Below are 25,495 nucleotides of genomic sequence, written 5' to 3' on the forward strand. Positions count from 1 at the left end.
ACAAATCAATATCTGTTCCTCATTTTGTATGCTACTTATTAGGGAATAGAATCTAATAACATATAATGTCTTATGTAAAAAAGATATCATTAGGGATCTTTGAAAAACTTGGCCCTTTTCATTTACACCTGATAACTGTAAAACATCCTAACCTCATTTGAAAAAGGTCATTTAACTTCAAAGGAAATAGCGCTACTTTAAGAATGCCCATATGCACATGAGGGAGTGAACAGCTTTTACACAAGTTTTATGATATGATGAATTTAAACAACAATGCCAACCAAGTTACCAACAGTTGATATTATTATTAATAACTACTCTGTCCACTGCCCTTTGTTTTCTTTTCTTTTTTTTTTTTTTAAAGATTTTATTTATTTATTTGACACAGAGAGATCACAAGTAGGCAGAGAGGCAGGCAGAGAGAGAGAGAGAGAGAGGGAAGCAGGCTCCCTGCTGAGCAGAGAGCCCGACGCGGGGCTCCATCCCAGGACCCTGAGATCATGACCTGAGCCGAAGGCAGCAGCTTAACCCACTGAGCCACCCAGGCGCCCCCACTTTGTTTTCTTTAGAGTATTATTTGTGTACACTATCTTGATATTTCATTACTATAGCCTTGGGAAATAAACTAGAAAACCAAGACCTAGAGAGGTAATGTGACTTTCTCAATGTCACACAGCTAGTTAGTAATAAAGTTTGCAATTAAAATTCAAAGACTGAAATTACTAGTCTAATGTATTTATAGTGTAAAAATAAAAGGTCCATTATGTTTATACTATAATATATTAAATACTGAGATACTAGAAAACTTTACATTTAATCTTCTGGAGAGATTTTTAGAGAAACAGGTTACCAACAATGGTTGAATGTGAGGGTTGATGTACCTTCAATGTGTCTGTGAAATGAGATACAAGTAAGTGAAAACAAATAAAACTGCATATTAGGGAGTATTTAAATGACAATGGAATCCTAAATTCCATTTTATTATAATCAAATCCCCACAACTAGTTTGGTTTGAGGCTGTTAGCTTTGGTCAGATACGACACTGTTGTTTAATCTTCAATTTTCACCTGCAGAAAGCAAATATTGCAGTGGAATCCTGAGAGGCCCTTTGCAATTAACTTATGAGACACCTATATGAAGCAAGGCCCATTTTTCTCAGGAATTAGTGTGCAGCACACTTTTCCATTGACAGGACCTAGCAGCTTTAGATAACCAAGCAGTATCTCTAGTATACTATGTGAAGCCTGAATGTAGACAGTAAAGATACAAAATGAAAAACTGACTAAACATTTGGCTTAAAGTAGCCTGAATAGTAATTAAGAACACAAAATCTGGGGCAAAACTGGGTGAACTGCAAACATCCGAAAGTGGATTTGAACAAGCAGACAGCAGCGTCCTGAAATTTATTATCATAACTATCAGTTGTACAATAGCCTATACAAAATTATTTGGTGATTTAATTCTCATTCCCAATGGGCCAATGTTCACATCATTTCAGTCCTTGTGAAAATGGTAAGCTTGTTTGGACTCTCAGTAGAGCTTATTCCTAGCAAGTGGTCCCTCTAGGTGAGTCCAAGGGCACATTTCAGGGACTATGACTTTAATTTTCCTAAATTTCTGAGTATAAGCATTCTGAATCCATAAAGAAGCCCAGGTTTATGATTTGGGGCTTAAAAATGAACAAGGAAAAAAAAAGTGTTCCAGGGACAATGACTTTAATTTTCTTAAATTTCTGAGTATAAGTATTCTGAGTCCATAAAGAACTCCAGGCTTATGATTTGGGGCTTAAAAATGAATAAGGGGGAAAAAAAAGTGTTCACCGAACACAGAAGGGAAATTTCACATTACAAGTTACAACTGGAGAACCTGGATACTTTTGTTTTCTTTTTTTTTAAGATTTTATTTATTTATCTGACAGAGAGAGACACAGCAAGAGAGGGAACACAAGCAGGGATAGTGGGAGAGGGAGAAGCAAGCTTCTTGCTGAGCAGAGAGCCTGATGCGGGGCTCAATCCCAGGACCCTGGAATCATGACCTGAGCCAAAGGCAGAGGCTTAACGACTGAGCCACCCAGGTGCCACATACTTTTGTTTTCTATATTATTTTTCTTCTCCATCCTACTTCCTTATTGTTAACTCATAAATATCATATAGAAAACCCTGGATTTGGAATAATAGACCTTAGGTTTTAGCCCTTGTTTTCCACTATCCTGCTTAACTAATCTAAGGAATTCCTGGGTAAAGTGGAGTGGGACTTTGCTCTGTGTATGTGGTACAGCTGGTGTTCAGATCCAATATGTAATAATTCAAAAAAAATATTCGAATAAACTTTAATATACTAAACTCACTGACTGATAAGAAAAGCTTCTTTGCTTACCAGGCACATTATCTGAATTGACTCAGTAGTGAGATCTTCAAACCTGGTCTTGATTATTACAATTTTCTACCCCAAGGTATGTATATATATATATATATATGTGTGTGTATGTGTACCTGTGTATCTGTATTGTACCTCTAAAACAAGATATAAGGAACCCATAACTATAATTAAATGTATTTATTATCATCTATTTCTTTAGTATCTCTTTTTCAGATAAGTACATCTAACAGGATTCTGGAATCTTCTAGAATAACCTAAGGCACTTGCCATTCAGTATTTGCTTTAGTCTCAGAGCTTAACACAAGGCCTGGTACATAGTAAATGCAGAGTAAACTTTTGCTGAGTAAATGAGCTACTCCTACGCAGGGATCACCCTTTTTCTCTGTCCCCTCAGTTCCTGTGCCTACTTTCCACTTAGATTTTTTGTCTGTACCAAGGTACTTTTATTGCTAATGCTTATATTTAGTGTTTGATGTACGTGGCCAACACATCTTAAGATAACACTCAGTAAGTCACATCTTTATGCAATTCCCTCTCCCCATTTATCACTTGCTTCTAATGAATAGAATTTAGAAAAGGCAAAGGGATTTTTCAGGTGTAATTAGGGCCCCTAAATCTGTTGTCCTTAGCTAAATCGAAAGGGATTTTATCTTACGCGGGTCAGATATTGTCAGGAAGGCCTTTTTGTCAAGAGGGTTAAAGTTACCTCTGAAGTTAGAGATTTGAAGCAGCAGAGACTCTCTCTCCTACCATGGCTGGCTTTGAAGTACCAAACTGCCATGAACTCTAAAGGGGCAAAGAAGTTAATTCTTGAACAACCCAAGGGAGCTGAAAATGGATCCTTCCCCAGCCTAGCCTCCAGATGAGAGCAAGCCCAGCCAACACCCAGACACCTTGACTGGACCCTTGTGAGACTCTGAGCAGAGAAATCTAAGTCATGCCCAGACTTCTGACTTACGGAAATAGAGGTAATTGGTATTGTTTTAAGCCACTCAGTTTGTGCTCATTTGCTACAGAGCCATAGGAAATCAATATACCTGCATTTGTGCAGATCTTATTTCTCATCCTAGAGGATAAGCACTTTGAGGGAAGAAGACACATCTTTTGCTTTGTTTCTCTCCCAGTGTCTAGTGCCCAGCCAAGGATACCACAGACATAATAGCTGGTTGAAATAAATAGTTTCTACTTGTGAGCACTAGGTATTATACTGTACCTCCTGCTGAAACTGTTTTCTACTGAGGAAGTAAAATGCAATATACAGACTTCTGTTTTGTCACATATTTTTCAGCAGAGTGGCAAAAATTAGACACACATGAAAAACAGTGGGGGTTGTGTACCTACTTATCAATGCAAGAAGCTAAAAAATGACCACATTCCTTTTAAAGATGGCAATAATGTAGGATGAAAAAGAATAATTCAGAAATCCAATTACAATGAACTGACTAACAAACTGGTTATGGTGGCCACACATGGCTGGTATAAATCAGAATTATTTTCCTCTATCTTAATTTGCTTCTCAGTCAGGCTATGGCTTTGCTTTTAAAGGAACTGAGAAATAATCTGACCCTTAGATAGTTTTTAATAGACTTACTTTTATCTCAAAACTAAACACTCTGAGCCCATGCTAATTTGCTTATGTAAAATACAGTTCTTTTAATAGCTACGTTTCCATTCAAAACCTTAACACTCTCCTTGCCAATCAAAAATCAGTTTCTTAAACTCAGCAATATGTAAGAGAAGCCAGAAAATCATTTCTTCTTTCCTTTTTTTAATTTTTTTTAAAGATTTTATTTATTTGACAGAGAGAAATCACAAGTAGATGGAGAGGCAGGCAGAGAGAGAGAGAGGAGGAAGCAGGCTCCCCGCTGAGCAGAGAGCCTGATGCGGGACTCGATCCCAGGACCCTGAGATCATGACCTGAGCCGAAGGCAGCGGCTTTACCCACTGAGCCACCCAGGCGCCCTTAAAGATTTTATTTATTTATTTGACAGACAGAGATCACAAACAGGCAGGGCAGGGAAGCAGGCAGAGAGGAAGGGAAGCAGGCTCCCTGCTGAGCAGAGAGCCCGATTTAGGGCTCGATCCCAGGACCCTGAGACCATGACCTGAGCCGAAGGCAGAGGCTTAACCCACTGAGCCACACAGGTGCCCCGAATTTTCTTTTGTTCTTATTCTCTTTTTCTCTCCAGCTAAAATATTGTTTAATCACTATTTTAAAGGGAAACAGTAAATGTGAGAAATAGCCTGGAGAATCCAATCATTCATTCCATTTTTATTATAAAAATTTAGCTCTATATTCTCATATTTCAGTTGTGAGAAATATCAGACTTCAAGTAGCTTAACATTATTGGACAAGATAAAGGGCCGCGAAGTGTTATCAGTGACTTGTTCTCAATGCTGGGGTAGTAACTACCAGGAAAAGCCTCTTAAGTTCAGCAAGGCCTTCTTCCCCTTGTGAAAACAGAAACAGTACTGGGAGACCATCCCACCAGGGCCTTAAGTGGCTCAGGGTGCCAAATGACTAAGTTTGTCAGATCCTTTTCTGAGTAGGCTTTGTTTTCTGGGGAGCAGACACAAAGGAAGTAGGTAAATGTAAATTCCCTGGTTGCCTGAGGGAAGAACCGGTGTTGACCACCACCTAGATTGAAAAAGTTACACAAGAAAGCATTCCAAACTTGCTCAGAAGTTTCCTGTATCTATTGTATCAAAGCCTGAGTGTGTTGCTGTGTACTGCTCTGTGTTGTAAGAGTTCAGTTTCAGATGCACACTCAGGATTTTTTCCTATTTTAATTAGTCCTAAAATGAATTAAAACAATCTCTTCATTCCTAATAGATATGCAAGAGCAGCAGCAAAAAACAAAAACGAAAACAAATAACCTACCTGTCTTGAACATATAGGACAGGTGAAGAAGGTGGCTCTGAAAAATTGCTGGCAGAAAAGAATATATTTCCACAAGCTTCTCTTGTATACGGTCTCCCCCCACCCCATGGCCTTCATTACTTTTAGAAAATGCTCAAGGATATATATTCTCTAGGGAATTAAATGAACTTGGATGATCAGTAATAAGCCAGGAATCTGGCCTGCTCCTCCAGTCCTTTCTTCTGAAATGTTTTCCCTAAACATCATGCAATTTAGCCATACCAGATGGGCCCTTCTCAGACATACTATAGATTGCATGCCTTTATACTTTTACTTACTTTAATATATCCACCTTAGATTCACTTCCTTACCTTTCCTAACAGCCAAGTTCCTAGTCATTTTCTAAAGCCCAAATAAATGTCATCTTTCTGTAGTATATTCCTAGACATAAAACATGAGATACAGTCAGAAGCTTCCTTGTTTCTGGTTCCATATCACTTCATATGTACCTCTATTACTGTTCTTATTATATTATATTGTAAGGGGTTTTGCTTGTTTCTTTTTGTGTCAATTATACCCCAACTTCTACACTGTGAACCCCTCAAGGACAAAAATCCTGTCCTATCAATCTTTACACATACCAATCTTCCTCTAGCCCATCACAGTGTATATCACAGTACATGACACATAGTGTGTGCTCAATTTATGTTGGCTGGATTGGATTAGAAAATTGATATTAGAGGTCCAGAAAAGAAAAATGACCAAAATAGCTCTTTCCTGCCAAACAGGGACTTGTTTGTCTCAAATGGAATCCCCAGATCTAAAGACCCAGAAAAAATTCTTTTTGACTGGGATATTACTTCAGTATAAGGGCTTTAGGGCAATAATTTCACAGGAGACCTCTATGCTCTTTTTTAGCTACCAAATGAATCAAACTTTCATGAAAAGAGGCTCTCTCTGTTCACACCCCAAATTCTTTTAATCCAGGTGAGAAGCAATTCACATTTCATCCAAATCAATTAATAATTTTATGTAATTCATAATGTAATGGGTTTAACGAAGGAAACAGGAGAAGTACAAGACATTGTTCCTATACTCAAGACCCTTGATAATTGTGGAGATAATTTTAATGCACAAAAAAAAGAATATGACTATACAAACATGCAAAACTCTGCATTCTGTCTATATAAATGTTGTAGGAATTTTTTAAAAAATGGGAAAGTCAACTTAGAGTCATGCAGCTTGGATTATTTCATGGGTCTTAAAGGTTGGAAAGAATTTAACCATGCAAAAAGAGTTGAAATAAAGGCCGCCTAAGACTTAAAAACATCTCAAAGAATTCTAGAGCATGCGAGGAAACACAGATGATTCAGCCTTAACTCCTCATTTATATAAGAAGAAGTAAACCTAGATAGAGCAACTGACTTACCCAAGGTTCCACAGTGAATGCAGGCAGAGAGGGGAGAGAAATCCTTCCTTGTTTCTATGCACTGGAGTCATCTCCTACAACACCTCATTTAAATTACACAGAGACTGTTTATTTTCTGTTTGTGTGGGAGATGAACTCAGATGCTTACTTGCTTGCTAGGAAAAACACCCTGCTAAAACATTGTCTAGACCAATTTTTAAAAGAGAAACTGGAAATGTTGACAGTATAGCCATAAAAACTTGAGTAAATCTACTGCATTTAAACAACAACATAAAATGGCTTCTGGGGAGGGGGAGGCGTGAAACTAGAATGACATCTCTACTATAGACTTTGTGTGACCGAGAAGTGAGTTACATCATCATATGCACAGGGCACTGGATTTCCCCAGAAATATAAATAAGCTTATTTTATGAATGAGTTATACTCTTTTCTTCTCCTTCTTCTTCTTTTTCAAAATTAGTCAATGACTAAGAAAAAACGGCAATGTCCTGCAGAGACTACATTGAGACTGGCTATCTGAGAGAAAGTTTCCTTTTCTACATGCTAATCTCCGACATGCAGAAACAATTTTAATTTATGTCTGGCAGCATCTGAGCTGCAAGGAAGTGAGGCTACCGACATCTGGCTTGATAAACCACATAGCTGTAAGCAAGCTTATAAATTAAATTATTTAAGTATCCCCATTTAATTTTCAACATCTCTAAGGACAGGATGACAGACTGAAATGTGTCAAATGCAAAGAAACCAGCCTAAACTCATCTCAAACATGACACTTAAAGTAATTCAATAATATTCCACATTTTACAAATAGACATGAAAACATATTTTACCCCATCAATATAATTTGTGGTGCCCAAGTAGAATAACGCCATGATATCCCACAAGAAGAGTAATTTAGCATGGACATAAATTTTACTTAAAGATTCAATTATTGTCTTAAAGATAAGACTATGTGGAAAAAAACTCAGTATGTTGTGTATCATCCCCTCAATCTAATACATTAGAGGGAATAAGACAAGTCATCAGAAGATTTCTTTTCTCCTGTTTGGGGGCAACATAGTTATCACCATCATTGCATTTATATATTAATTCATTCAACACATATTTGAAAGTACCTACTACATGCTAGGGACAGAGCTAGGTGCTGGAATCTGGCAGTAAATAAAGTCTACCCAGCCTCCATCATCATGGAGCTTATTATCCCACTCTTACTGGATAAAATGCACTGATTGTCCTTCTAAACTTTGGAAGTCATTAATTCAGGATCAATTTAAGTCCTTTTCCTCCTAGTAGCTCATGAAAGACAGATATATAATATCAACCCTAATAACATATTTACATCTGGCTACAAAAGGGATACTACACACATGCAGGAAAACATGGACTCCAAAAATTCTGTTTCCAAAAGTGATTTGCTCACTGCTGCTGGAGTGAGGAAGTAACTTGTTCCTCAGTCAGTCACAGACCAAAACACACCAAATTCCTGCTGTGGGCAAGGAAATACACTAAGCTTTAGGAGGGAATTAATGAGCATGATATTAAATTGTCTAAACTAGAAGTAAAGCTCATAACAGTGATACAAAAAAAGGAGGGAAGTGAAAGACATTATGAAGTACTGTGGGACATAATGACAGATTATATATGGAAGGCAAAGTACAAGATGGGGCAAAGAAAACCCAAGGTTTTAAGCCTGGGTAGCTGGAAGAATGATAGTATCACTGACAGAAACTGAGAAGGTGGACAAGGGATCCAACCTTGAAAAGACGATGTGCTCACCTTGAGAAATATGATGAATTTCAGACATCAGCAGAATATCCAAGGATATGCATGTGGCAAGAAGTTGGAGGTATGGGACTATAGTGAAAGAAATAGGTTTTAAAATTCATATATGTAAGAAATACCAGTTAAAGTCATAAATGTAGATGAAATCCCCAAGGAAGAAAAGGTAGAGGGAAGAAAACAAGTAATGGATCTTGAATATATACACAGTTTGAATACAGAAAACAGAAAATAATCCAGGAGGAAACCTCCAGTTTCTTTTCTCAAGGAAGATTCACAGGAAATGAATAACATCGATACCAAAGAAAAGACAAGTTCCTCTCAGAGTGGCAATATAGAAAGGCACAGGATGAGGGGATACCAGAAAATCAGGTTTCTCTGATTTACCTTATCTATCCACTGATTGATCAATCGATTTTGGCTACTGGAAACATTTGGAGGGGGCGCAGATCAGAGAGAGAGAGAGAGAGAGAGAGAGAATCTCAGGCAGGCTTTACACTCAGCATTGAGCCCGATGCAAGGCTCGGTCTCACAACTCTGAGATCATGCCCTGAGCCAAAATCAAGAGTTGGAGGCTTAACCCACTGAGTCACCCAGACATCCTGGCTACTGCAACATTTCAAGATTATATTTTAGAATATATACTAACATCATTCTTGAGAGGGGTCACATTAGGATCCTTTAGTTGAAGTATTCCACAGTAAGAACACTCTCTGTGCAGGTGTCTGCAATTCTGTTGCCAAATTTAAGGTCCAGTCTAAGATTCAGACGTCATAACTTAAGAATTCCTAAATTAGGGCACCCAAACAATAAACATAAATCAGATTAAAAAGAAAACAGGGTTCTTCTCTTAACGGATTTCAGAACAAATAGAGATATACGAAAATAGTAGCCCAGTTCTTATTTGAATACTGGCCATGACACTTAGTGACCTTAGCCAAATTACTTACCCTCTCTTGGCCTCAGTCTTCTAAGCTTTACAAATGGAGATGATAATAGTACAGGCTTCATAAAATTATTGTGGGGATTAAGTGAGATAACAGGTTTAAAATAGAACAGTCCTTGGCATAAAGCAATTATTCATAACTTGCCAGATCTCTCTCACATATACATGTTCATGTCAATTAACAACACATAGAAAAGTCCATATAATTTTTTAAAAAATAAGCTAAAATCCAAATTATCTACTATTATTTGAAATATAAGTATGCCAGTCACGTGGGATTATCTATGTCCTAGACAGAAAAGTGAAAGAACAAGGTGAGAAGTCATTTATAAAGAACATCAACATTTATAAAATAAAAAAACACAAACTCAAGAATGAGAAGAGAAAGCATAAAATGAAGAAAGCCTATTCACCTTCTTTTGCCAAATGTCAGGAATGAGAAAAAAGAGAGAGAGAGAAGATGCTCATGTGGTTTGGAAAACTGGAAATTTTAAATGGGAAATTATTTGAGGAATGGTCTATATGCAATCCCTATTCCAATTCCAGTCTTATCCAAAAGTATTATCATTAAAGAAGTGATCTTAAAACACTGGAAATAACTATCAATGTTATGCGGATATCAAATTTTTCTAGGCCAGTTTTATTTCCTTCCAGGATAAAATGACAAGATGAAGGCAAAATGGTAAAAATTTTGATTTCAATAAGAAATCTGACTTAAATTCTATGACGTTCTTAAAAGCAATGAGGGAAAAAAAGGGGGTTTACACTAGAGTTCAATAGTCTTACACTGGAGGGCCTGACAAGCCCGGAACAGTGCTGAGGAGGGCCAATGGCAAAACTAAGAAACAAATAATGGAAAAAGGGAACAGGAAAAGATACAGAGAGAAAAAACAAGCAGAAAGAATAAGAAAGGAGGGAAAAATCAGTGCTGTGACAGATTTGCCCAGTTAATATTTATAAAGCACTTAAGAACAGTGCCTGACACATAAATTGCTATATATATTTGCTAAAATAAAGAATACTACACTCAGGCCTGACGACATGACTCCCTAAACCCTTTGTGTAGACATTCACATTCTTGAAAGCAGAAGCCTAGAGCAAATGATTTCTCAAGGTCCCCTGAAGCTCAGTTATTTCATAGCTCTGTTTCTCATCATTTTTAAGAGATTTCATGAGAGAAAGGAAAGCTGATGATACTGTTGACACATCACAGTTCTATTTCCTACGTCATCCTTTCCCATTTTACCTAAAGGCATAACAAACCTGCTTTTTAATAGACAGCATTCATTTGGTAAATTTTTTAGAATTTGTGGGCATTATTGTCAGCAAGACTTCCTTTGATAATAAACACATTAACAACCAGTATTCTTTAAACAGCCTGTTCATTTATAAGGTAACCCTGTCAGTAAGCTCTACTGTAAATCATTTGGTACCCCGAACTCTCTGTTCCCATCAGTAATGAAGTAGGCATTTTTATTCAAATGTAGCAGGATGTTCAGCTCCCAAGATAATGATTAAGCGAAGATCTCCTTTTTTATTCTGCAGACAAAGCAGATACCATACTTACAGTTTAGGCTCTCAGGGACAAAAATCTTAATGGAGGCCAAGATTTCCTCAGACTTTATGGAAATAACCTTTAAAAAAGTTTGCATTCTGTGGTCCCTCTCTGTGGCAATTCTGATTTCTTTTTTCTGGGGTCAGAATGTTCTTGACAGGTCTCCCACTCCCTTGCGACTCTTTAATAGTACTGTGATTTCCTCACTTCTCTTCCTAATGAATATTTCATCTGTCTGAAGGAATAATCATCGTGTGTTTACCAAATGACAAAATGACTTACGAAAATGTACTTAACTGGAAATCAGCCTTTCTTAGAATTACCAATCTTCTTTGAGCTCCTTCCTCTGCCTCCTCACACTATTGTGAACAGCAAAATGAATAGTAATGTTGTGTGTTTTCTTGTGATTAAAGCCCAAATTAGTACTCAGAGATGGTACTCACATCATACAGTATGTAGATGTAAGCTTGGATCAAGGCATGCCCACAAGTGCATCTTTCATTTTGTGTTCATACACTATACGAACTATTCAAGCATCAATCAAGGTGCTTTTGAACAAAGAAGGGTGTAAAATTAAATAAAACTAAAAAGGGCATTGAAAACTCACAGTGTTTATGTTAATTTATCATTAGAGGTTTGCAGCATACACTATGAATTATACCCTCCCCATTTAACCAGGTGAGAGTGTTGCAAATAAGAGAACAAAATCAGTCATCTGTCACCCACAGTGATAGCCAGCCATGTCAGTTAAAGTGTATCTTTCAAAATTGAGGTTCCCATGCAGTAGTATACATACGTCTGGGATAAAATAGGTAGCTGATGTGTTCTTGGAAAACAGCCATTTAAAATCATGTAAGTTGAACAGTTTCATCTGACATTTGTCAGACATCTAGCAAATACAGGACAAAATGTGAAGGTCAGCAATTCAATGACTACCCTATAGAAAGAACCCTGGCTACTTCAGATACTGTGCCACATGGCATGTGAGTACATTACCGCTTTGTACTTATTTCAGAATTTTTGTCATTGTTTTTTTTTCCACTTTTCTTCAGCTTTTTAAAAAAGAATATATAGTGATTTTCAATATACTTTGGAAGTGTGTCAGGCTGAAGACATAGTGATTTCAAATTTATTAAGGTGAAATGGAGGGCTGGACTTTGCCTCACCCAAAAGACACTTTTGCTGCATTCAGCCGTCAGGATAGCAATATCATGGGGCTGAAATAACACCCCTAAAGAAGTTCTGCTCAGAGATTTTCCAGAAACCACAAAAGCCATTTCTATTAACTCTGAACCCATTTCCTAAACATCTAATGTGGGACTTCTTGTTGGCAAATACATATGCATTTCAGATTATGGCTTATCTATAAACACTTAGCAAAAGCCTACGGCTTTGTTTTCAGTTTTATGGTTGTTTTTCTGTATTTCCCCCCGCCTAAGGTAGAGGACTAAGTACCAACCGAGTAATGTTTCCATTTTCCTTAAAAGATCAGAGCTAAATGCTTCAAGAAAATGAATGCAATCTACAAGTTAAGTTTCATTATGTGTCTTGCAGATGGAAGTGTATGAATGGTTGTCCTACCCACAAAATACAAGTATGTAATCAGTCACTAAGATGTAGACTCCAAAAGAGAATGATGGCACAGTTAAATGTATCTTTTCAAGGAAGTTTATGGCAGTAAGTGGCTAAAATTGACCACCTTACCACATTTCTGCCCACACATTAAGGATGATTCTACACTTTCATGGAAGTATGAGCTGACAACTTAATTGAGAATCCATATCTATCCACTGATCTATCAATCTATCGATTATTGATCTGTCAATCTCTTAATCTATCAATCTATCATCTAATCTGTAAGGATATACCATATGCCAGAAACATTCAAACTGCCCCCTTGCAACAAAATCAAGTCATTCTGTTTCATTCTTCTTGCTTAGGTATCCACTTCTACTGCTTCACTAAAGTCTATTAGGCCCTGTTTTATTCCTCATCTCACCATTGCATGTAGGTACTTTATCCTGTTGAAAGATCTTTTCATTGCCTACTCTCAAACCTAGAGAGATGGCTTGTAGCTTTGGTGTAAAATCTGACCATTACTGAAATAGGCCATACACAAAAAAAAGAAAAGAAAAAACAAAAAACTGGCAACCTACATGATACTCTCTTAATCTCCCCTACTGAACAGCATGGATATTCTGCCGTACTTTGATTTTTCTTTTTGGTGAATCAGTAGAGAAAGCTAGGTCACTGGAATGTTCAAGGGGAATTTTAAAATGAACATGTTTTGGATTCACTGATCTATACTATAAAAAGGATGATTGTCAGCTACGAGAAAATTTAACACTCAGATATCCTTAAAGGATTGACTACACAAACACTAAAAGTTCAATCTAACTACATCTGGACCTATGTCTTGACTATTCTGGTTTTGCATAATGAGAAGATGATGACCAAACTGAAATAAGGAGATAGACTTTTCTTAAATTCAAAATAACAAAAACTGAAGCCTAAATTATTTTTCTGAGATTCTATCATTTAAATGTTTCATATGCTCCTCAAACTCAACAGGTATAAAATGGAACTCATTATCCCCATCTATGCCCCCCATTTCCCCCCCATGAAGGCCAAAATCTGTACTTTCACTCCCTGAAGGTGAATGGCACCAAAGCAGATGAATAGAAGTTGGGTAGGAGTAGGGGTGATGTGGGGTGGGAACAACCATTACAAAAGAACAGTGTCAAGATATCCAGAAAAGGGCCAAGGATCTGATTACAAATCATGTTTAAAAATTTTTAGCTGACCCTAAGGCCACGAAAAAATTTTTTCAACTCAGTTTCAACTTGATCTCAGTAATACTGAGTGATATTACCATCTACCCAGTCTCCCAAGCCAGAAACCTTTCTCTCACTTCTTATATCTAATGAGTGACCTATGCCAATTAGCATATGCCAAATCTAATGGTGCTCAAAGTGTCATTCCTGGACCTGTGGCATCAGCATTCCCTGGAAATTTGTTAGAAATTCAAATTCTTGGGGCACTTGGATGGGTCAGTAGGCTAAAGCCTCTGCCTTCAGCTCAGGTCATGATCCCAGGGTCCTGGGATCGAGGTCAGCATTGGACTCTCTGCTCAGCAGGGAGCCTCCTTCCCCTGCTCTCTCTCTGCCTGCCTCTCTGCCTTCTTGTGATCTCTGTCAAATAATAAATAAAATCTTTTTTTTAAAAAAGAGTCATATTCTTATGAGACATATTATATACCTTTTAGATCTACAAACTGAAGTATAGGGCATGAATCTGAAGATACTTGAAGCTACTCGGTATTAGCGGAACGTGTCTTTACTAGTTTCAAAAACAAAATACGGTAATTATTGATGCAGAAAGTTAGTTATCAGAGTAAAGGATATGGGTGGGAGAGAGATGAGCCCAAGACAGTTTAACTTTATCTACTTAAAGAAATGAGGATGAAATGCTATCATCTTAAAAATATCTGAGTCTTAAAAGAATTTCTCCTGAAACATGCAAGAAACTTCAGATGGCACATTTTACACTGTATATAAAGTATGTTCTTGATTGTGACCAGTAGCTTCTTATCAGGTTCCCTCTAAAAATCCTCAAATTTTCATTGAAATGAAAACTATCACAGAAGTTAAGTGGAACAGGATTTTAAAAACCCTTTAAGAATGTAACAACCAGGGGCGCCTGGGTGGCTCAGTGGGTTAAAGCCTCTGCCTTCTGCTCCGGTCATTGTCCCAGGGTCCTGGGATCGAGCCCCACATTGGGCTCTCTGCTCAGCAGGGAGCCTGCTTCCTCCTCTCTCTCTCTCTCTGTCTACCTGTGATCTCTATCTGTCAAATAAATAAGTAAAATCTTAAAAAAAAAAAAAAAAGAATGTAGCAACCAGGAGCAACTGGGTTAAGTGGGTTAAGCCTCTGCCTTTGGCTCAGATCATCATCTCAGGATCCTGGGATCAAACCCCACATCAGGCTCCCTGCTCAGCGGGGAACCTGCTTCTCCCTCTCCCTCTGCCCTCCCCCTGCTTGTTCTCCCTCTCTCTCTCAAATAAATAAATAAATAAACAAAATTAAAATTAAAATAAAGAAATACAAATTCTTGGGGCACCTGGCAGGTCAGTCAGTTAAGGATCCAACTCTTGATTTAGCCTCAGGTCTTCAAGCTCTGAGCTCAGAGAGGAGTCTGCCTGGGATTCTCTCTCCCTCTCTCTCTGCTCCTCCTTCTTCTCATGCTCTATCTCTCAATAAATAAACAAAATCTTGAAAAAAAAAAGAGATGCAAATTCCTGGGCCCCACCCTAGAGGCACTGAAACATAAACTAGGGGAAAGCGTCTAGCAATTTGCAACTTAACAGGCCCTCCAAGTGATTCTGATGTACATTCAAGTTTGAGAATCACTGTTCAAATCCATCTCTTTATCATCATTCCCACTATCAACTGCCACCTGGCCCTCATCATCTCATCTGGCCTATGGCAACAGTCTCTTAATTGGCCGTCAATATTGCATCTTCCAAGCCATCCTTTATACTATCACCAAAGTGAACCCTCCATATCACAAATGTGAATATTAGTATCCTTCCCTAGCTCCTCTATGACTATAGAAATGTTTTTTAAACTGTGTTCTGAAGTTAATTTGTTTCCAGGGTTGCTCTCAGGCAATACAGAGGCTCAGTGGGTAGTAGACCAAACTTCAAATTTCACAAGTAGCTTTACAAAACCATTGGCCAACAAGAGAAAGGAGATGCTCCTTAGGACACAGAAGTCCATCTTTATCTATCTCCAGGCTACCTCTCCAGCCTCATCTTCTCTCATGCTTACCTTCCACATCACCTTTACCTATATAGAAAGAATGCAGCTTCTCTAAGGACTATTGAATGTTTCTGTTTCACTGTTTCTTTTGCTTAGAACATCTGCCCATCCTTGCCATTTGTTCACCAGATAATACCAAATTTCTGTTCCCTATCTCCTATCAATCCACACTTTTAGGATGGCTCCAGTATTACTAGCACCACCTTCTACATGAAGACTTTTCAGGTGTCTGCTTCTCATCCCTCTGCTAGATCCAACTGATTAACTTTTCTCTGTGCTCTCACAGTGGCAATTAACAGCAGTGAGAGTAATAGCTGATCTATGTTATATGCAATCATTGTGTAAAGTGCCATCTTAAACCTCACAAGTTTATGAAGTATGAGGTATAATTATTATCCTCCTTTTATTTTAAGTATAATTAGTATACAATGGTATATTAGTTTCAGGTATACAATATAATGATACAACAATTCTATACATAATGTAGTGCTCATCATGATAAGTGTTATAATCCCCATTTTAAAGATGAGGAGACTAAAGTTTGGAAAGATTATATTTAATCTACTTGCCCAAGTTGTATAGCAAATATGTGGCAGAATTGGATCACCTTATCTACTTAAACCCCAAAGCATATGCACCTAACCTCTCTATATATAGCACAGGGCCCAGGCTCATAACACACGAGTTAGGTAAGCAAGGAATAAGACAAAAGGGGGTGGCAGACAGTATGGAATGGAACAGGGTACACTCAAGGTATAAACTTAAAAAAAGGAAGGGGAGGGGAGGAAGAGAGGAAAAGAAGAGCTCTGGGTTGCAAATAAAACATATTTAAAGACTGATCCTGAATAGTAGGCCACTAGCTTGAGACTCCTGTTTCATACTGTATTCAATTCCCAATTTTATGCTTGTCATAAAACCCACATCAGGATAATTTATTAGGATAGTAGTGCCCATATCTTTCTTGCTGCTGTAGGTGTCCCATGAAAGAAGGGTTACGTTCTACTTTTCACCTATCCACAAACCTTGCATTGTAGACATCAAGGCAGAGGGATGAGGGACAAGGGGATGAAATAAAGGGACCTAAATGGTCCATAGAAGGAGAGAGAAAGAAGGCTATATTCTTCTTGACACAATCAGCAGGATTTTAGGGATCTCATAAATGGTTGTACTTCTAAAGTTGGGGCCGATAATGCATATCTAGAAAAAACAAAAATGGTCATAGACAAACATCTCTGTGCTCCAAGATCAGAATAAACCATGCCTTTCAGCAATCATGACTGCTACTAGAGACTCTGCTGCAGATTTTCTGTACTGGGTAAACCCCAGTGTACTACTTCTCTGTTGCCACTATAATGAACTACCACAGACTCGGTGGCATAAAATAATCCAGATTTATCTTATGGTTCTGGAAGTTAGAAATCTGAAATGAGTCTTGATGGACTACAGTACAGGTGTTGGCAGGGCTGCGTTCCTTTCTAGAGGTTGTGGGGATAATCCTTTTCATTACCTTTTCCAGCTTCGAGAGGCCACTCCCATTTCTTGGCTCATGGCCACTGTCTTCAAAGCCAGCAATGCCGGCTGAGCTCTTCTCAAGCTGCACTCTCTCTGGTTCTCACTTCTGCCTCCCTCTTACACTTTTGAGGCCCCTTATGATTAAAATGAGTCCACCCAGTGAACCAGGATAATCTTCCTATTTTAGGGTCAACTGAATAGCAACCTTAATTCTATCTGCAATCTTAATTCCTCTTTGTCATGTGATGCAACAGATTCACAGGTTCCAGGGATTAGGACATGGACATCTTTGGGAGGCCATTCTGCCTACCATGACCAGTGTTTCCTAAAGACTTTTTGAGTGGGAAGCTATTTGAGATTATATATCTCATTACCCTACTGAGTAGGCTCTGATATGTGAATATTTGTAATTAAAATATAAAATATGAATAGCATGAGCAAGTAAATTCATATGCATTCCCCACCTATAACAATTATTTTATTTCTCTGTATATAAGTCAGGCCTCACCTCTCTACCATGAGCCTGTGGTTGGGGACCATGGCCCTTACCATGCCTGGCACGCTATAGGAATTTTTGTTTGTCACAGTAATAAATAAGTGAAAAATGTTTCTTCTGGGAAAAAAATTGTAGAATTATATTTGTTACTTAGTTCAAAGCTGTGCATATCTTGAAAGTTGAATCTAGTGCCAAAAAGGGAGGGGGAAGCTGAACATACACTATTTTAAAAATCTATTTGAAATAGATGTCAGAGGCATTTTTAAAATTATTTCTAATATGGATCATTCATCAGTAGAATAAGCAAAAAATAAAAGGGAACTGCTCCCCTAAACCATATGAATTCTTATATTTCATTTCAAATCGATAAAGGGAAAGTCACTTCTAAAATATTATGATTCATGAACTTCATTTTCCACTCCTTTTGGTTTGATCACAATAGCCATCTCTGTATGGTACTAGAATTGTTGATATTTTATTGCATTAAAACATCTCATTATTATGTATTAAATGCTATTATTTATGGCCACTACTCCATCTGATGTGAGACAGAAAAATTACTGAAGGCTTGCCATCTCAGGACTAGGCATTTTATAGGGATGAAGGACTGACTAGGAAGAATCAATGGTCCTTCAGCTGCCCCTCAGATCATTAACTCCAAGTGGTTATTTGCTCCCAGGCACTATCCTATGCCTAGGTTGTTATTGCTGTGATATGTAGATGAAGAAGAATATATTTTAAATCCTTTAATATGAACTCAGTGCTCATGAAGGATGCCAGACTGAAAGCACTGGAGTCTGAACCCATCGGGTTATGCACTTGGCTAGTCCAAGTTACAGAGAGATGCTTGACCTTGAATGACCACCTTGCAAGAGGGAGAAAACATAGAGTTTTGCTGAATTTCAAGAGACTTAATGAGGAGCAGCACATCAGCATTCCAAAGTTAAGCATTTTTATCAAGGAGGAAAAAATAAGACTACTAACTAAACTTCTACTTGACTCTATTTATTATAATGCCAATACTGGTATGTATGTGGTGGGGGGCAGTGGTGTTAGGAAACACAATTACTTTTTTTTAAGATTTTATTTATTTATTTGACAGACAGAGATCACAAATAGGCAGAGAGGCAGGCAGAGAGAGTGGGGAGAAGCAGGCTCCCTGCTGAGCAGAGAGCCCAATGTGGGGCTCGATCCCATGACCCTGGGGTCATGACCCGAGCTAAAGGCAGAGGCTTAACCTACTGAGCCACCCAGGTGCCCCAGGAAACACAATTACTTTAACATAAAACATAAATAAATGTCTATTACCAATGCACTAAAACACTTAAATAAGCAGAAATCTTTTTAACAACTGATATATGTATTCCAGTTTTATGGCCTTGATTCCATTTTGCACACTTGAGGAGTCCTTAACTTCCCAAAAATCATAGACTGAGGAGTAAGAAAGTTAGAGCTATCCAAAGTTTTTATTATAGATATGAGAAAACCAAGGCTCAGAGTGGAAAAGTGACCCAAGGAGGACCATATCAGCAGTATAAGACTGGGAGCAGAGCCCAGATTTTCTGATTAACAGGCAAAAGCTTTTCTAATATACCATGTTGTCTCTCTAAGGGAGGAAAACTAGCTGCTCTCTGAACCTTTTAAATATTTAGTGCCAATTATTTTCATAAATGTGCATTCTTTTGGCCTTTTAGGCATTTTTCCTCCATTCTGATCTATTCATTCACATAAGATTAAGAAGACTATCATTTTTCACATACTTAAGCCTTCTTAAGTATGAAAAAATACCTTTCAGTTAATATTACACACTGGCAGACTCACAATTCCCAAATTAAGAGCCTTATTTTCACAAATGATACAAAAGACAAAAATCTTGACTTCCTTCCTTAGTGAATTTCTTTTTTATTCTGTCATTTTATTTTCTGATACTTTTTTTCCTATAGCGATCAAAACTTTCCAGCAATAGTATTCCCTAAAGGCAGTACCTCAAGAAGAATAGCAAATGGAACTACATGCATTGTTAAAACTGACAAATCCATTTGAAATTCCCATTACAGACTAATCTCAATTAACTGGAACCCAATTTAAAAAAAAAAAAACTTAACATATTTGTACTATATTTTCAATTGATAATGCAAATTCCAAGATTTTAAGTGTTTCATTATTTATGTAATCTCATTGTTTTACATATCTTAAAGTATCAAGTGATTCCAAAAACTTATCAAAAATTCAGATCATCCTTTTGACTTCTTTACAAGTTGGGATGAGAATCATATTTGAATAATGTGTAGTACTACCAAATATAGGTACCAAAGGAAAAAACTAATATTCTCTATTTCTTACTACGTACCGAATATTGACCAATTTTTAAAAATAATCTTTTCTTTTTTAAAAAAAAGATTTTATTTGTGTATTTGACAGAGATCACAAGTAGGCAGAGAGGCAGGCAGACAGAGAGAGGGGGAAGCAGGCTCCCCATTGAGCAGAGAGCCCGATGCGGGGCTCCATCCCAGGACCCCGGGATGACCGGAGCTGAAGGCAGAGGCTTTAATCCACTGAGCCACCAAGGCACCCTGACCAATTTTTTTTTTTTGTATTTTTAGTAAGAATGAAAGTCAATGAGGGAAGTCTTTCAGGTAAGTTTAGATTTTGATTAACCTAAAGTCTCCCCACCTTGCTACATTTTCTTGCATATTCCTTCTACCAGAGTACTGAATAGAGAAGCAATTGCTTTCTCAATATTCCAGATGAATTCTATCTACTTTGGTACATTTACAAAAATAAAAGGCACAATAATTTTTGCCCAGTAGTTGCACAATAAATATTAATTGTGCATATAGACTGGTAGAGGGATGGATGAAAAGAAGGGCGTAAGGGTGACTAAATGAATGCAATACCATGTCAATACAGATATTTTACTTGAGAATTTCCTAAAAAATTAAAACATTCATTTCAGGAGACAAATATTTATTTTGTCTGTAAAATTCTCTGAATGAAATTTTTTTCCATTAATATGGAGAAATGCCATGCTTATTTGCAGTCAACAAGAACTACTAAATAGTTTCCAGACATCCTCATTTGCCACTACTGGTCCTTGTACTCTGCAGATACACCCATTAGTGAAGGAGTCTCTTGGTTTTAGCAGCTGTATATAGAAAAGGTCACAGTTTCATTCAAATATGTAGGATAGTTTGCATATTAGATTTTGCAAAAACTCTCTTAACAGTTATGGAGCACAGACACAAACTTATCTACACCATGGCCATTTTAAGGGTTTAAAATAATGCATTTCATCTACATGACACTCAATGAATACAACATTCCATTCCTTTCTCAGTATGCAACAAAATGTTCAATTCCCCCAAGTAAATTTCAGTGTAGAATGCACATACCTTGATAGATCCAGAAGTTATGGGAATCAAAAAGGAGACAGCTGAATAAAGGTCACCCTTGTAATTCCTGTAAACAAATTAGGCCAAATTATCCTTCAAACATATGTACAAGCAGTTCCAAAGCAGTCCTTCTATGAGGGAAAGGAAGAGACACACCAGAGGCTGGGGTGGGAGGAGGCATGGGGGTTGTGAATGAAAGACTTCATTTTGCAATTCACAAAGAATAATGGGGTCAGTCTCCTAAAAGGTCTGCTTGAAACTTCAATCATATTATGTTGCTAATGAAGAATTTTTTAATTAACAATGTGTATACCTAAAGGTCTATGGAATTCTCACCCACAAAGACTGTCCCAGCTTAACAGTATTCAATTATTGTTCAATATACCACTCATTTTGAGATGAAATGCCCACAATTTCAAGGAATTTTCACCAATATAAATATTTTATAGTAATTTAAATTTCTTATACTAAAATAGTCCTTTATAGTTTACCAGAAACATTCACATACACATTTCATTTAATCCTCCAAACAACCCTGAAGAAACAGACTGAGAGGTAAAATGGCTTGCACAGGGTCACATTTGTGGTTAGTGGCAGAGCAAGGATTAGAATCCAAGTCCCCTCACTTTCAGCTCAGTCATTTTTCCAATGTCTCACGTGACTTTCTTCATGACAGTTATAAAATTAACTATATGTCTTGATGGGCTACACTTGGTGCTGGGCAATAGGGCAGGAAATATGTCCTATAATAATCCCTACCATTTGACCCAACTTGAGAGATACATGTCTCTCTCTCTACATATACACACATGTGTTTGTGTGTATACATATTTTATTGACACAGAAGTGTTAACAATATATTGATAAATTTTTAAAAAGCACATTATAAAGTAATTACATGAGTCTGGCTTTAAAAAAGACATATATGTGGGCGCCTGGGTGGCTCAGTCGTTGGGCGTCTGCTTTCAGCTCAGGTCACAATCCCAGGGTCCTGGGATAGAATCCCACATTGGGCTCCCTACTCAGCAGGAAGACTGCTTCTCCCTCTCCCACTCCCCTTGCTTGTGTTCTTTCTCTCTCTCTCTCTCTCTCTCTGTTAAATAAATAAATAAAATCTTTTAAAAAACAGACATATATGTATGTAATATATATATGATTTTTGTCTTTCTGTGTGTCCGTATTTTCTAATTTTTCTATAACAAAGATATATGACTCATACATAAAAAACTATGCTTTAAATTCTCCAAAAACCCATTTTAGGTGGGTGGGGAGATGGGAGACATAGGAAGTGGGGATGAAGGAGGGCACTTGTCATGATGAGCACTAGGTGTTGTATGGAAGTGTTAAATCACTATACTGTATACCAGAAACTAATATTACATTGCACGTTAACTAATTGAAATATAAATTTTAGAAAATGAAACAAATTAAAAAAGGTTTCAAAAATCCATTTTAGAAAAGGCAGTATGGTGAATTAACACAAAAGAAAAAGGAAAACAAAAACTTTTAGCTTTAGTATTCCAATATTTTATGATTGATATCAATTAACCTTATGGCCCCAATTTATCAATCAAGTATTCCCCAAACCTATTCTTTTTATATTGAGGCAAAATCTCAGTAATAAGGGCAAACAATTTAAAAATTTCTGCACAGTAAATCGTGACAGAATATCTAAATGCAATTTTTTATTTTTTTTTTTAAGAATTTATTTATTTATTTGAGAGAGAGACAGTGAGAGAGAGCATGAGAGGCGAGAACGTCAGAGAGAGAAACAGACTCCCCATGGAGTTGGGAGCCTGATGCGGGACTCAATCCCGGGACTCCGGGACCGAGACCTGAGCCGAAGGCAGTTGCTTAACCAACTGAGCCACCCAGGCGCCCCGTCTAAATGCAATTTTTAAAAAAATGTAGGTCAATAGCATTATTGTCACCTTTGACAAAGATCATCTATGTGAACTTGTAATGATAATAATAGAGTATTATATTAATACTAATGATCGCCATATCCAATATACTATATATATTATATAGTATATATAATATAATATAATATATATATTATTATATATACTATCATTCCTAATAGACTGAAGTAGTGCTCTTGATTAGTTGCAATCTAACTGCCTGATGTACATTTTTCATCACTGTTAATGTTGCTCAAAAAAGACATAGTTCTGCTCAAGTGTTCATGTGGTTCCATAACAGCGTTAAGTTAGAATCTTTCAAGGGAAGACATTTCAGAAAGTACTTAGATCTAGACTACAAAAAAGTATTTCTGGCTCTTTTGCCACATATACGAAAGCAAGTCTGTAGAAATTGGCTTCAGACCCATCAGGGTGATTCTGCAAGGAGGTTAGCAAAAAATGCTTTAAAAAGTTTTGGCAGGTCTCATCATTAGAAATGATGATGAGCCACCCTATGCCTGGGTGGCTCAGTCACTAAATGTCTGCCTTCAGCTGGGGTCATCGTTCCAGGGTCTTGGGACTGAGCCCCACATCCGGGTTGCATTCTCAGCAGGAAACCTGCTTCTCCCTCTTCCACTTCCCCCACTTGTGTTCCTCTCTCACCGTATCTCTCTCTGTCAAATAAATAAATAAAATCTAAATCAATCAATCAATAAATAAACTGTCCTATATGGAGCATTTTGCCTCACTGAGATACACAGAGGACTGGGAAGCAAGAGGGCTTTGAAATGATTTAGCTCTTCTCTGCTCACTTCTCAAACTTCAAACTGGAGCCTTCAGGAAGATATCCTTCCCATTTATGACTAAAGAAGGCCAGTTCATACATAGATCTATATAAGATACCCCGAGTCATTTACCATCACTTATCAGTTCAAACATGTACCACTTCCCTCACCTTTCACCTCTTTATTTCAATCAAGAATTCATTCCAAAAAAGAAACTGCTAACTGTCTTAATACTGCATGTGGGCCTGCTACCCTTTAGGAAAAAAAAAAAAAAGTAAGAAAGTTTGACAGGACCATCACTGAACACAACCAAATAATGCACACCAGAGGCAAAAACAGCAGGAGCCACAAATGTTAGAAATGCATGTCACACTATTGACTATTGGTTTTGAAAATAGGCTAGAGCCTGCAAGCAAAGTCCTAAAGTCAGATCTGAACAGCTCATTAAGAGTTCATCTAACTCACACTTTAATTAGTGCCACTGCCTCTTGTTTGGTCCTACATAGAGAATAATATTCTACATTCTTCAGTTCTCAGCCTCTTAAAATGAAACCATCATCTGATATTGGCTGTGGAGATGAAATGCATAAATTGAAGGTAAATGAATAAAAGAATTGTCTAAGAGTCTGGTTCAAAAAATACATCTATATATATGAACACACATTTATTAAAATATGCATACATGTGTGTATGGATAGATATCTTTCTCAGATGCACTTAGAAAGTGTTAACTCCTATTTGTTTAGGAAATGGGCCATTTTTTACTTGTTTTCAATAATTATTCAATTATATACTAATTATAACTATAACAACTTATTAACACTTTCTGTTTTCAAGGGACTTTGGGCTGCATATAGGTCACACTTCATTTTACTAATGAGTATATCTTTACATTTTGCTACACATACTTCAAAAGCCCTATCATTTTTCCAATGGGACGTTTACCCAAGACCTTGTAGAAAATAATTGTGTTAATAGCAGAGACAGTTTCTCCATTACAATGATCAGTACTCTCAGACAATTAATGCTGCAACACTCTGTATTGTCACTTTCTTCCTTGGGGCCTAGAGAACTTCTTGGTTTACATTATTGGCTGCAGCTTCTTTTTGTTCTGGCAATATGGGCATTTCTAATGATGAGACCTGCCAAAACTTGTCAATGCTATTTTTCTTCTCTTCCATTAGAGGGGACTGTGGCTGAATAGCCAAGCAATCTATAGTCTAACTTCACTTAATTGTTTTTACTACATGACATGAAGAAATATAGTGAGTAATCACTCCTGTTTTACATGAAGCAAATTGCTAGTGCTCTCCACAGCAATATGAAGTCTTAACTTGCCTAATCTCCCTTGAACATCTTGTTCAAATCCTGACAGGAAAACTCAGCATTCCTTGGTTCTCCAATGACTAAAGACTAGATTGGATCAGTAGATCTCAATTACTTTCCTTGTCGGTAGATCTCTTCAGAATGAAGCAGCCAGAGAACAGTTGGCCCCAGTTACAGCTGGTATATTCCTCTCCCTCTAGCACCACCTCTCAAGGAGACCAGGTTTATCCTCTTTGTTATTTACTACCTAAACCTCACTTTTTTTTAAATTTTATTCACTTGACAGAGAGAGATCACAAGCAGGCAGAGAGA

At 37.4% G+C, this 25,495-nt stretch overlaps 1 protein-coding gene across 6 annotated transcripts in view; it reads right to left on the minus strand.

Annotated features, from left to right (window-relative positions):
- TENM1 (teneurin transmembrane protein 1) overlaps positions 1–25,495 on the minus strand; it is a 794,330-nt gene that overhangs the window by 756,326 nt on the left and 12,509 nt on the right. For 5 of the 6 annotated variants that reach the window (XM_032329993.1, XM_032329991.1, XM_032329992.1 and 2 more), the window contains exon 2: positions 21,169–21,235. The exons of the other annotated variant lie outside the window; for it this stretch is intronic. The gene's annotated coding sequence lies outside the window, so the exon portion shown is untranslated. The remainder of the gene's footprint in view (positions 1–21,168; positions 21,236–25,495) is intronic. 6 annotated transcript variants of the gene reach the window in all.

Source organism: Mustela erminea, chromosome X (genome assembly GCF_009829155.1).
Source record: "Mustela erminea isolate mMusErm1 chromosome X, mMusErm1.Pri, whole genome shotgun sequence".
NCBI lineage: Eukaryota > Metazoa > Chordata > Mammalia > Carnivora > Mustelidae > Mustela > Mustela erminea.